This window comes from Scyliorhinus canicula, chromosome 28 (genome assembly GCF_902713615.1).
Source record: "Scyliorhinus canicula chromosome 28, sScyCan1.1, whole genome shotgun sequence".
Taxonomy (NCBI): domain Eukaryota; kingdom Metazoa; phylum Chordata; class Chondrichthyes; order Carcharhiniformes; family Scyliorhinidae; genus Scyliorhinus; species Scyliorhinus canicula.
Window position 1 is genome coordinate 8006340 of NC_052173.1, and position 10691 is coordinate 8017030.

The 10691-nt window shown below is 45.1% G+C and overlaps 1 long non-coding RNA gene across 1 annotated transcript; it reads right to left on the reverse strand.

Moving 5' to 3' along the window:
- Positions 1 to 553: 553 nt before the first annotated feature.
- Positions 554 to 10101, reverse strand: LOC119958244. Its single transcript, XR_005458986.1, has 4 exons — positions 9996 to 10101; positions 9604 to 9674; positions 6021 to 6125; positions 554 to 637 (listed from the first exon to the last, which is right to left on the reverse strand). It is a non-coding gene; the product is annotated as an uncharacterized LOC119958244 (long non-coding RNA).
- Between the last annotated feature and the right edge of the window lie 590 nt (positions 10102 to 10691).

Below are 10691 nucleotides of genomic sequence, written 5' to 3' on the forward strand. Positions count from 1 at the left end.
CTCCCACCCCTGTCAATGGGATTTCCCATTGAAGCCGCCCCACATCACCGCGAAAGCCGCTGGCAGGGGTGCACTGCCAACGGGACCAGGAGAATCCCGGCACCAGCAAACAGCCGGAGAATCCCAGCCGATATTTCACACCAAATGCACACTCTGATTTCAGAAGTGAATGCGCACCAACCCACTGCTCGGTGTTAAACAAAATGGTGCAAAGCTTATGGGGTAGTTTTATTCCACATTGGTCAACAGCAATATTAATGACCAACGTAATGACACTCAAGATTCACAAAGAAGTATTCACAACTACTGAGCAAGTGTTGATCCCTCGGAAAAAGCAGATCAGTATGTCATGGCAACATGAAGTGTAAAACAGAATACATACTGCAGTGTATCAGTTTCCTACATCCCACTGGAAATACAATGATGTTGCAGTAGTCACACACCACTGCTTCTTTTGCTCACGTCACACCATCTCTATTACAGTTCAGACTTCTCTGAAAATACTCAATGTATATCCATAGCAAGAAAGACAATGTCTACAAGTAGGATCATACCTCCTATGAAGTGACTGAATGGGTTAGACGGACGCAGGATTAACAAACGCCCTTTTCTTGACAAGGCACAAGTGCGAGAGAAACTGAAAGAAAAAGGACAGGCAAAGAATCACTTTGGGCAAAATGAATAGACAGCAGTAGAGGTAAACGTTTACTGAGAGCATGCTACATCCTGGGCCAGGGTGAAAACCTTGATCTGGGAACTATGGGATGAGATATGGTAATGGACGTCCATCAGATGTGGAAATTTCAACATACCAAGATTGGCTGGGACAGTAATGTCTCTACTGGTAAGACAGAGAAGGGATTTCTAGAGCTAATGGAAGGTTGTTTTGTTAAAGTCAACAAGGAGAGAAAACTTCCTTGGTTTTAAAAAATATATATCTTATTGAAGCATTTGTAATTTTCACAATTTAACATATTAACATTTCTAAAACAACCGCGCGGGCTGACGCACAAAATACCCCCTAAAATAACAATCAACCACGTACCCAACTTCTCCCGCCCTATCCCCAATTACCCACATACTAAATTCTCTGTCCTTATTTAACATAACTTCCTATTTTCCTCCCCCCATGCTTTTTCCCCTTTCCCCCTTACTGCTGACGTTGTTTTTGTTAAAGAAATCGATGAACGGCTGCCAACTCCGGGCGAATCCCTGTATTGATCCTCTTAAAGCAAACTTGATTTTCTCCAGACTGAGAAACTCTACCATATCGCTGAGCCACACTCCTGATTTCAGGGGCTCAGAGTCCCTCCATCTCAGCAAGATCCGTCAACTTCCTTGGTTTGATCAAGCAAGAGGGATGATCAAGACTCCAATGCAAATATGGGCCAAGCTTAAGTACTAATGATTATGATATGATCACTTCTGTCATTGCAACAATTGGAGAGATTACCAAAACCAAATAAAATCCCAAATTCGAAGAGAATCAACCTCTGACACTTCATGGGTCTTGCCAGAATGGGCCTGCACGGTTTAAACATGGCTCAAAGAGTAGAGAAACTGAGGGGTTCCGACAAGGAGGTTATTTTGAATGTTGGTTGAACATGACTATCAGGCTGCTCAAAGTGAGGGAAAAACAGAGTTAATGTCATCAGAGAAAAAGACATAGAAATAAGTCAGATTCAATAAAAAAACTCAAATGCCTAGTGTGCAAAAAAGAACATCAAAATGGCAAAGGAAAGTGTGGAACTGCATATGGCAAGAAAAGTGCAGGATAGTGATAGGTCTTTTCAGTTATATAAAAGTGAAATAAAAATAAGGGACGGAGGGCATGACAGGCTGAAAAAAATGTTAAGAAAGAGCGACATCAGCAGAAGTGACATCACCGGGATACTTCCGGTGGCGCGCGTGAATGGAGCGGTCGTGTTGGAGAGGGGCTCCCGTCGGTCTGAGACATTTCGGTGTTTTCCTGGGGTTTTCACATTGTTTCGCCGATCGGGATTTCTTCCGCCGTTGGGGCCTGAGGGACGGGCGCCGTGTCAGGCCGGTTTGGAGCCCCGTGGACGGTGGAGCAGGGGCATGGAGCCCGAAGGAAGCAGCGGGGGAGGAGCATGGCACGAGGCGAGGCCTGAATCCAGCACGAATATTGGGAGGGAGCAGCGCACATCAGGTGGCCCCCGCTGAAAATGAATGTTTGGGATGTTTGAAGTCTGGACCCAGGGGACGAGATTTTTTGAATATTGATTTTCGAATTTTTAAATTTTATTTAAAATTTATTTTTTATTATTATTTATTCAAAATTTATTTATTTATTTAAAGATTGAAGAAAGAAGGAGAAAAATACTAAGTGGTTACGGGATGCCAAAGACAGCTGTGAAGAAGTGAGGAAACGCGGATTCGCCGTCGAATGACAAAGGACCAGTAAAAGCGCTGACAAGATGGTGGATGCCGGACTGCATGCTGGGGCCGCACTACCTACAGTGGAAAGGATGACCGAGGTGATGGCTGTGGAGCTGGAGAAGCAGTTTGTGAGGCACATGGAGGCGTTGAGGAAGGAGATGGCAGTCACACTGAGATTATTGGTGGAGGAGGCAATCGCCTCGATGAGGGTAGCTGTGGCAAAGACATCGGCCGAGGTGAGAGAACAAGGTGAAAAGATGAAGGAAGTGGAGGAGGCCGTGTCGCAGCACAGCGACCAGCTCACCTCGATGGGGGAACGAGCTGCGGAAGATGATGGAGGTCAACAGAGGACTCAGAGCAAAGCTCGAGGACTTGGAGAACCGCTCAAGGCGGCACAATCTGAGAATTGGGGGCTTGCCCGAAGGGGCAGCGGGCTCAAGGCCAACAAAGTACTTTGCTAAGATGCTGGCGGAGTTGATGGGGGAGGGTGAAGGCCCCTCCCGGTGTGAACTGGACCGAGCTCATCAGTTGTTAAGGCCGAAACCCAAAGTAAATGAGCCGCCGAGACCAGTAATTATCTGCTTCCATAAATACCACATGAAGGAGACGATGTTAAACTGGGCGAAGCAGAAGCGGGAGGTGAAGTGGATGGTGCTAGAGTTCGGATTTACCAGGACTTGACGATGGAGTTGGCAAAGAGACGAGCAACGTTCAGCCGGGTAAAGGCGGCATTGTACAAGAAGGGACTGTGATTTGGTATGGTATACCCGGCAAAGCGGAGGGTGACGTACAACGCCAAAGATTTGTATTTTGAAACGGTGGAGGCGGCCGAGGCGTTCATGAGGGCAGAAGGCTTGGGAGAGAAGTGAGGAGTGGAGCTGGAAGAGAGATCGTGGACTGTGATTGGGGAGCTGGAAAATGTATAAATGTTAGAACTTTCTTTTCACTGACCTGTATTGTAACTCTAGGGGCTTTTCACAGTAACTTCATTGAAGCCTACTCGTGACAATAAGCGATTTTCATTTCATTTCATTTCACATTGTTACAGAGTTTAAGTTTTTGTTTGGTTTGATTGGCATTTTTCTTCCTTTTTATTTGTTGCAACGGTTATATGTTATTTTATTGATTTGTATGTTAGATTGTTTTTCTTTTTCTTCTGGGACTGGGTGGGAGAGGACAATATGCCTTTGGGGTGGGGGGGTTATGTGATTGTCACAGGTCGCTGAAGGGGAGGCTGGTGGCACTGGTAAGTGTATATGGTCCCAATTGGGATGATGTGGGATTTGCGAAGAAGGTGTGTGGGGCCATCCCCGACTTGAATACACACAAACTGATATTCGGGGGAGACTGGAACTTGGTGCAGGAGCCAAGGTTGGACAGGTCACGGCCGCGCTCGCTGGTCCCGTCAGGGGGGCGAAGGCACTGGCTGGACTAATGGTGGAAATGGGAGGGGTGGACCCTTGGAGGTTTCTGCACCCGAGGGAGCGGGAGTACTCGTTTTTCTCAGCAGTCCATAAGATGTACAGATTGACGTTTTCATGGTGGGGAAGGCGCTGCTTGCTGGGGTTAAAGGGTCGGAGTACTCGGCAATTGCAATATCAGATCATGCTCCGCATTGGGTGGATATGGTACTGGAGAAGGCGGTGGCACAGACACCAGGGTGGAAGTTAATTGTGGGACTGTTGGGGGACCGAGGGCTCTGTGACTAAATTGAAAAAGTAATCGAGGAATATGTCGGTTTTAACTGCATGGGTGAGGTGTCGAAGGCGGTTGTCTGGGAGGCTTTAAAGGCGGTGGTGAGGGATGAGGTGATCTCGTTCAAGGCCAGGGTGGACAAAGAGGAGAGGTTGGAGCGGCAGAGGGTAATAGATGAGATGCTGGAGGTAGACAGGCGGTATGCAGAAGATGGGGACCCAGCGAAGTTGGAAAAGAGGAAGGAACTCCAGAGGAAGGTGAGCTTTGACCGACTATCGACCAGGAAGGCGGTGCACCAACTGAAACGAGCAAGGGGGGTAGTTTACAAGCATGGAGAGAAGGCGGGTCAGCTCCGGAGGGAGGCTGCGGCAAGCGCGGGACAGGGCAGGGAAGTTGGTGGTAGCTCCAGATCAGATTAACAAGGTCTTTAAAGAATTCTATGTGGCTGTACAGGTCAGAGCCCCCTGGGGGAGGCCGTGAATTTCTCGGAATTTCTAGATGGGTTGGAGTACCCGAGGTTAGGGGAGGGGGACAGGGCTACATTAGAAGGAACGATAGTGGAGCAGGAGATAAAGGATGCGATTGGGAGGATGCAGTCGGGGAAGGTGGCAGGGCCGGATGGGCTTCCGGTGGAATATTAAATGTGAGGTTATCCATTTTGGTAGGAATAACAGCAAACGGGATTATTATTTAAACGATAAAATATTAAAGCATGCCGCTGTGCAGAGAGACTTGGGTGTGCTAGTGCATGAGTCACAGAAGGTTGGTTTACAGGTGCAACAGGTGATTAAGAAGGCAAATGGAATTTTGTCCTTCATTGCTAGAGGGATGGAGTTTAAGACTAGGGAGGTTATGCTGCAATTGTATAAGGTGTTAGTGAGGCCACACCTGGAGTATTGTGTTCAGTTTTGGTCTCCTTACTTGAGAAAGGACGTACTGGCACTGGAGGGTGTGCAGAGGAGATTCACTAGGTTAATCCCAGAGCTGAAGGGGTTGGATTATGAGGAGAGGTTGAGTAGACTGGGACTGTACTCATTGGAATTTAGAAGGATGAGGGGGGATCTTATAGAAACATTTAAAATTATGAAGGGAATAGATAGGATAGATGCAGGCAGGTTGTTTCCACTGGCGGGTGAAAGCAGAACTAGTGGACATAGCCTCAAAATAAGGGGAAGTAGATTTAGGACTGAGTTTAGGAGGAACTTCTTCACCCAAAGGGTTGTGAATCTATGGAATTCCTTGCCCAGTGAGCAGTTGAGGCTCCTTCATTACATGTTTTTAAAGTAAAGATAGATAGTTTTTTGAAGAATAAAGGGATTAAGGGTTATGGTGTTCGGGCCGGAAAGTGGAGCTGAGTCCACAAAAGATCAGCCATGATCTAATTGAATGGCGGAGCAGGCTCGAAGGGCCAGATGGCCTACTCCTGCTCCTAGTTCTTATTATAAAAAAATCAAAGATATGCTGGTACTGCTGATGGTGGGGATGTTTGAGGAGGTGTCATGTAAGAGTCCCTTTAAGAAATATGTGTTTCTCAAATGGCAGCAGTGATGTCAGAGAGTGGGTGGAGCTGGGCTGTCTGTCTGCCTTTCACTTTAATTTTGAGCATAAAAGCGGCTTTGTGGCTCTGTTTAGTTTCGTCTTAGATTTGGAGAAGCTGCAGTTACAGCAAGATGTGTATGAATCTCTGCAAGCTAACTGTTCATTTGGCTAAAGAGCTGGCTTTGAAAGCAGACCAAGGCAGGCCAGCAGCACGGTTCGATTCCCGTACCAGCCTCCCCGGACAGGCGCCGGAATATGGCGACTAGGGGCTTTTCACAGTAACTTCATTTGAAGCCTACTTGTGACAATAAGCGATTTTCATTTTCATTTAATTTCATTTTCACAACATGGATTCATGAAAGGGAGATCTTGTCAATCTAACTTACTGGCTTTCTTTGGCGAATTCACAAAGGAGCTGGACAGGGATAAGGCAGTGGATATACTTCGATTACAGAATAGCCTCCGATACAGTTCCTCTGGAGATGCTGGTACTGAAAAGAAGTGGAAACCAGTCAGTGAAAATATCTTACAACGAATACAGAATTGTTTAACCCAATAAGAACCCAGGGGGTGGTGGTACAGGAATTGTTACCAGTCTGGGAGGATGTACCAGTCGGGTCCCACACAGATCTGTTTTGGGACCTCTTTGCTACCTTCATAAATGATACTGAGCAAGGAATCAAAAGCACAGTGGCTAAATTTGCAAATGAGACAAAGCCAGTGGAGGTGGCCTCCACGTTGCAACAGAATAAGTTATTTAAATATACCCAGGAACTGGCGAATGGCAAATAAAATTCAAGAGAGCAAGAGATAGCGGAATGTGACTTTTCCTCAGAACTGAAGGAAGGTAGAAATGTGATGGGTTTTATGCTGTTGAAAGGGGGGGGGGGGGGGGGAGGAGGAGGAAAAGAGGACAAAAAGGGCATGGGATAGGGTAAAAGATAGGAAAAACTAAATGACAAGATGTCATGAAACAAAAGGCAAAAACGTGGCAATGGTTGGAGTAAAGAAACAAAGCATTTGTCCAGAGTGAGTGTTGATGGCAGAATAATGAACAGCTCTGTCTGAAAAGCAAAGCCATGAAAAACAAGATTCAGAACTGGCACATAGCAAACAAATGGAATCAAAATGTGGGACAGAGTTCATGGTCTTCAATTGTTGAACTCAATGTTGGATCCAGAAGGCTGTAAGGTGTGTAATTGGAAGATAGGGGGCTGTTCGTCAAGCTTCTGTTGAGCTTCACTGGAACATTAAAGCAGGCCATGGATAGAAATGTTAGCACGGGAGCAAGGTGGCAAATTAAAAATGGCAGCCAAACACAAAGTCAGGGTCACATATCCAGGCTGAGTGGGAACATTTTGAAAAGCGGTCACCCAGTCTGTTTTGGGGTTCTGAGTGTAAAGGAGAGCACATTGTAAGCACCGCATACAATATATTAAATTGAAAGACGTACTGCTCCAACCAGAAGGAATGTTTGGGGACTTGGAGCTGTTTTCCCGTCAGGTATCCTTTGCACTTTTTGTCAACAGGTAGCGTGAATATTTGCTTTGTTCGCTGTCACCAAGTATTGTTGTGGTAACTTCAATTTATTGTCAATCATCTCCAGATCTCTCATTTTCCATTACATTATTTGCTTTCCATTGAAGTAGTCAAACCTTTCTGAATTTCTGTCCCCAAAGGAGCCTGGGCTTTATAAATATGCTGACCTGAACTGCTGGAGGGACACCAAATCTAGGCATATTATTCAGAGTAGGTGCAAGGGATGCTTACCTCACACTGGGACTCTCCAATGCAATCTCTGTAGGCAACACTACACAATTGTGCCTCAGCCACTCACAATCCAACCAGTACAAATAACCATGGTTCCATCAACCATGGAGCTCTTTTTCCGAACACCAAGCTCCCTTCAGTTATCAGTATTAAAAAGATTAACAATTGGCATAAATTTATCCTTCAAATAGCATGTCAGCAGCTTACTACACAGTCAAAAACAGATTGTAACCACCCAAATTAAGTAGCCTGCAATGGACCAAGGACTGTAACATTTGCTCCAGACTTGTGCAAAGGTACTGGTTTCTAAAGCAAATGCAGCATAACTACAGTACACTATATAAAGGATGGTTTATTGTCAACTATAACATTTTGAGGCTACAAGGATTGAGATTACGTGGTCCTCTCTCCCCATTCAGTACCTACACACATTGAAGATGATTTTCATTATTTCTTAGTATATTGAAAGAGCATTTCAGAAGCTGCTTAAAACCAACCTGCACCTCTTTGTATTGGAACTGGAGTAGGTGCTGGGTGTTGTTCTACAAGTGAACTGGACCTGGGAAAGAGTGAAGAAAAGCTGATGGGGGAGAACAGGTCTCTGGATTTACAGGCACTGCACCGAGAGTCTTAGTGGAGGAGGTGGCAAGGAGGAGAGATATCCTGTATCTACAGTGAAGCAGGAGGCTTGCGAGACATGTTGAAAAGGCAGTGGGAATTGATAGCTATGGAAATCAACGCCCAGAGTTTAGCCCCAAGGACCTAGATGCAGTGCTGAGAGATGTTGAATGACCTTACACGAGTGGTCGCGGTCAGTGAATGAATCTTCAAATGCCACAACTTACCACTAGCCTCATCTCCCAACAACCTTCATCAATCAGGACTCAGATCTAACATTCATATGTTTCAACTATCTCTCACATACTAACACTGACACCTCAACGTCTCACACCTTGCACACAATGCCAACTATTTAAAGCAAGACAGCCACATCACCCAAACATATTAAATCATATTCACTGACACACTGAACTTTCTCTTGCAGGAGAAGATAGTGGATAACAGGAGGCAGCAGAAACTCACTGGAGGTGGGTAAGGTGCATCTGCATACTCGAACTCCCATGGAGGAGAAATATAGGAAGAGGCATTTCTGAAGTAATAGTCAGCAGCAGAGCTGGAGGAATTTATGGTGAAGATATCTGCACACCTCTAACACCGTCTTATCTCATCCCACAACTGTTCAGACTCAAACTGCTGATGGTGTAAACGTGCGCTTCTAACTTTCTCATCTCCCCTCACTGCAATTTCATTTCAGCTGCCCAAGAACTGCAGTCTGCTCCAGTACGGATATTGTGTATATTTTAGAGGATAGGACAGAGGAAGGATCTGCATGTTGTGAGGCACAAATTTACTACAGTCGGACAGGGAACAATGCTAGTGCAGCTTCCAGCTGAACAGAGGACATGGCTGCAGGAATCAGATGATGAATTTGATGGGCTCGGCCACAGAAGAAAGCTGATGGATGTACAAAGCAAAACGCGATACACAGGAAAGTTTGCTGGAAAATCTTCATTCATCACCAAGGAACATGAATGAGTCCAGCACCAACTTGGTTCATGGCTTTGCGGAGAGCCCCCAGCCCTTCCATTAAAAGATTAAATGGGTGGCTTTCTCCAGAAGTATACGTGTGGAACCAGCCATGATGCAGCATTTGATGGGCAATGTCACATCCACTGCAGCACAAACATCTCAGACTGCTGCCTTGCGACCTCAGCTTGCTGCAATGGAAGCTCAGACTGCTGCTACCATGGCTCTGGACACTTGTGTGCAAAGGGGCTTCCAGGATATCATAGCAATCCTGCAATCTGTTCTCCAACATATCTGTTTCTTAAAGACCCTTTGCGGGATGCATTTCTGCTGAGAGCTCTTCTCCCCTCCCTCCTCCCACTTCCAGCAGCTCGTCCTGCTGTGTGACCATTTCTCATTGCCCCGGTCATACTCAATGCCAATAGGAAACCCTACTAGGCCTCCCATGGTTTGTACACATGCCTATAAGTCACCAAAACCTATAGGCATGTGCCTATAAGCAACCACCCAAACTACTCCTTGTAGATTCCTGAAACTTTTAGCAAGTATGTAAAAGCATCTAAAATGCAGAGAATGGCAGTAACAACCAGAATAAATAATCCAGCAACTAACCTGTAAGTAGTTGATGATCCCTTTGGATAGCACTGGCGGGGTGCCTCTCATGTCATCGAGTGCGTGTTCAGCTTTGGGAAATTAAGAGAGGATTTAGGCTGCAGTGTTGGCATCAAATCAGCATGCACACTGACTAACATCATGATCTACCTGTTCTGCATACTTCTGGACATTTAGGGCAGCACACGCACACCCTTCATGAACACTTCATGTCAGAAGTGCGCACAGATACCGTGGAAACTACTTTGAATTTTTAGGGGCCTTCTATACTTTAAAAAAAAAATGGATGCAGCTAAGTCCAATTTCACCCCGTATTTGTGCAAAGCCTAACGGTCTCAGAAATCAGTCAGACGATCAACTAAGAACTGAAGGACATTCATGATTATTCTTACCTTTATTTAGTCGGCGATTGATTTGCAGTATTAGATTTTCTTCACCTTCAGGTGATTGTGATTCTGGATTAAAATTTTAAACATCAGTTGACCTCAAATCTGTCAATAAAGAAAACAATGTTTTTAGCTACACCACATTGTAATAAGAACCTTGCCAAAAGGTGCAACTTGAATTCACATCAATAGTCACGGTCTACTCAAATTTTAATGCACTTTCAATTTGATATTTATTTGCATCATCTCACATCAATCCCACGAAGAACAATTTTGAATTGGCCCATATAATAATCAATTCTCTCAGAACATTAAAAATTGAATTTCTGTGAAAACAAATCAGAGCTATTTTGAGACCGTCATTGCATAATCCAACTACTTGCATCAGGTCTTGCTCTTTTGCAGAAGCATAAAGGTAAGCTTGCATAATTTAGTCATCAGTGGATGCTATTTATAATGGCAGTTACACTACACAATGCATAGAAGCTGATACTGTTGTGTGTATCATATGGAAGCTGGAAATTATCTACACAGCAGCTGGACTAGAAATGCTAGACTACTTCAATCACCAGACCTGCTCGTCTCCCTCTCAGATATCAGCTATTCTTTACAGTAGACATACAAGTACATGCACTAGTCTTCGACAGCTAGGAGTGAATTGTTGGCTTTTAGCCACCATATGCTGCAGTTTGGCAGGGGATA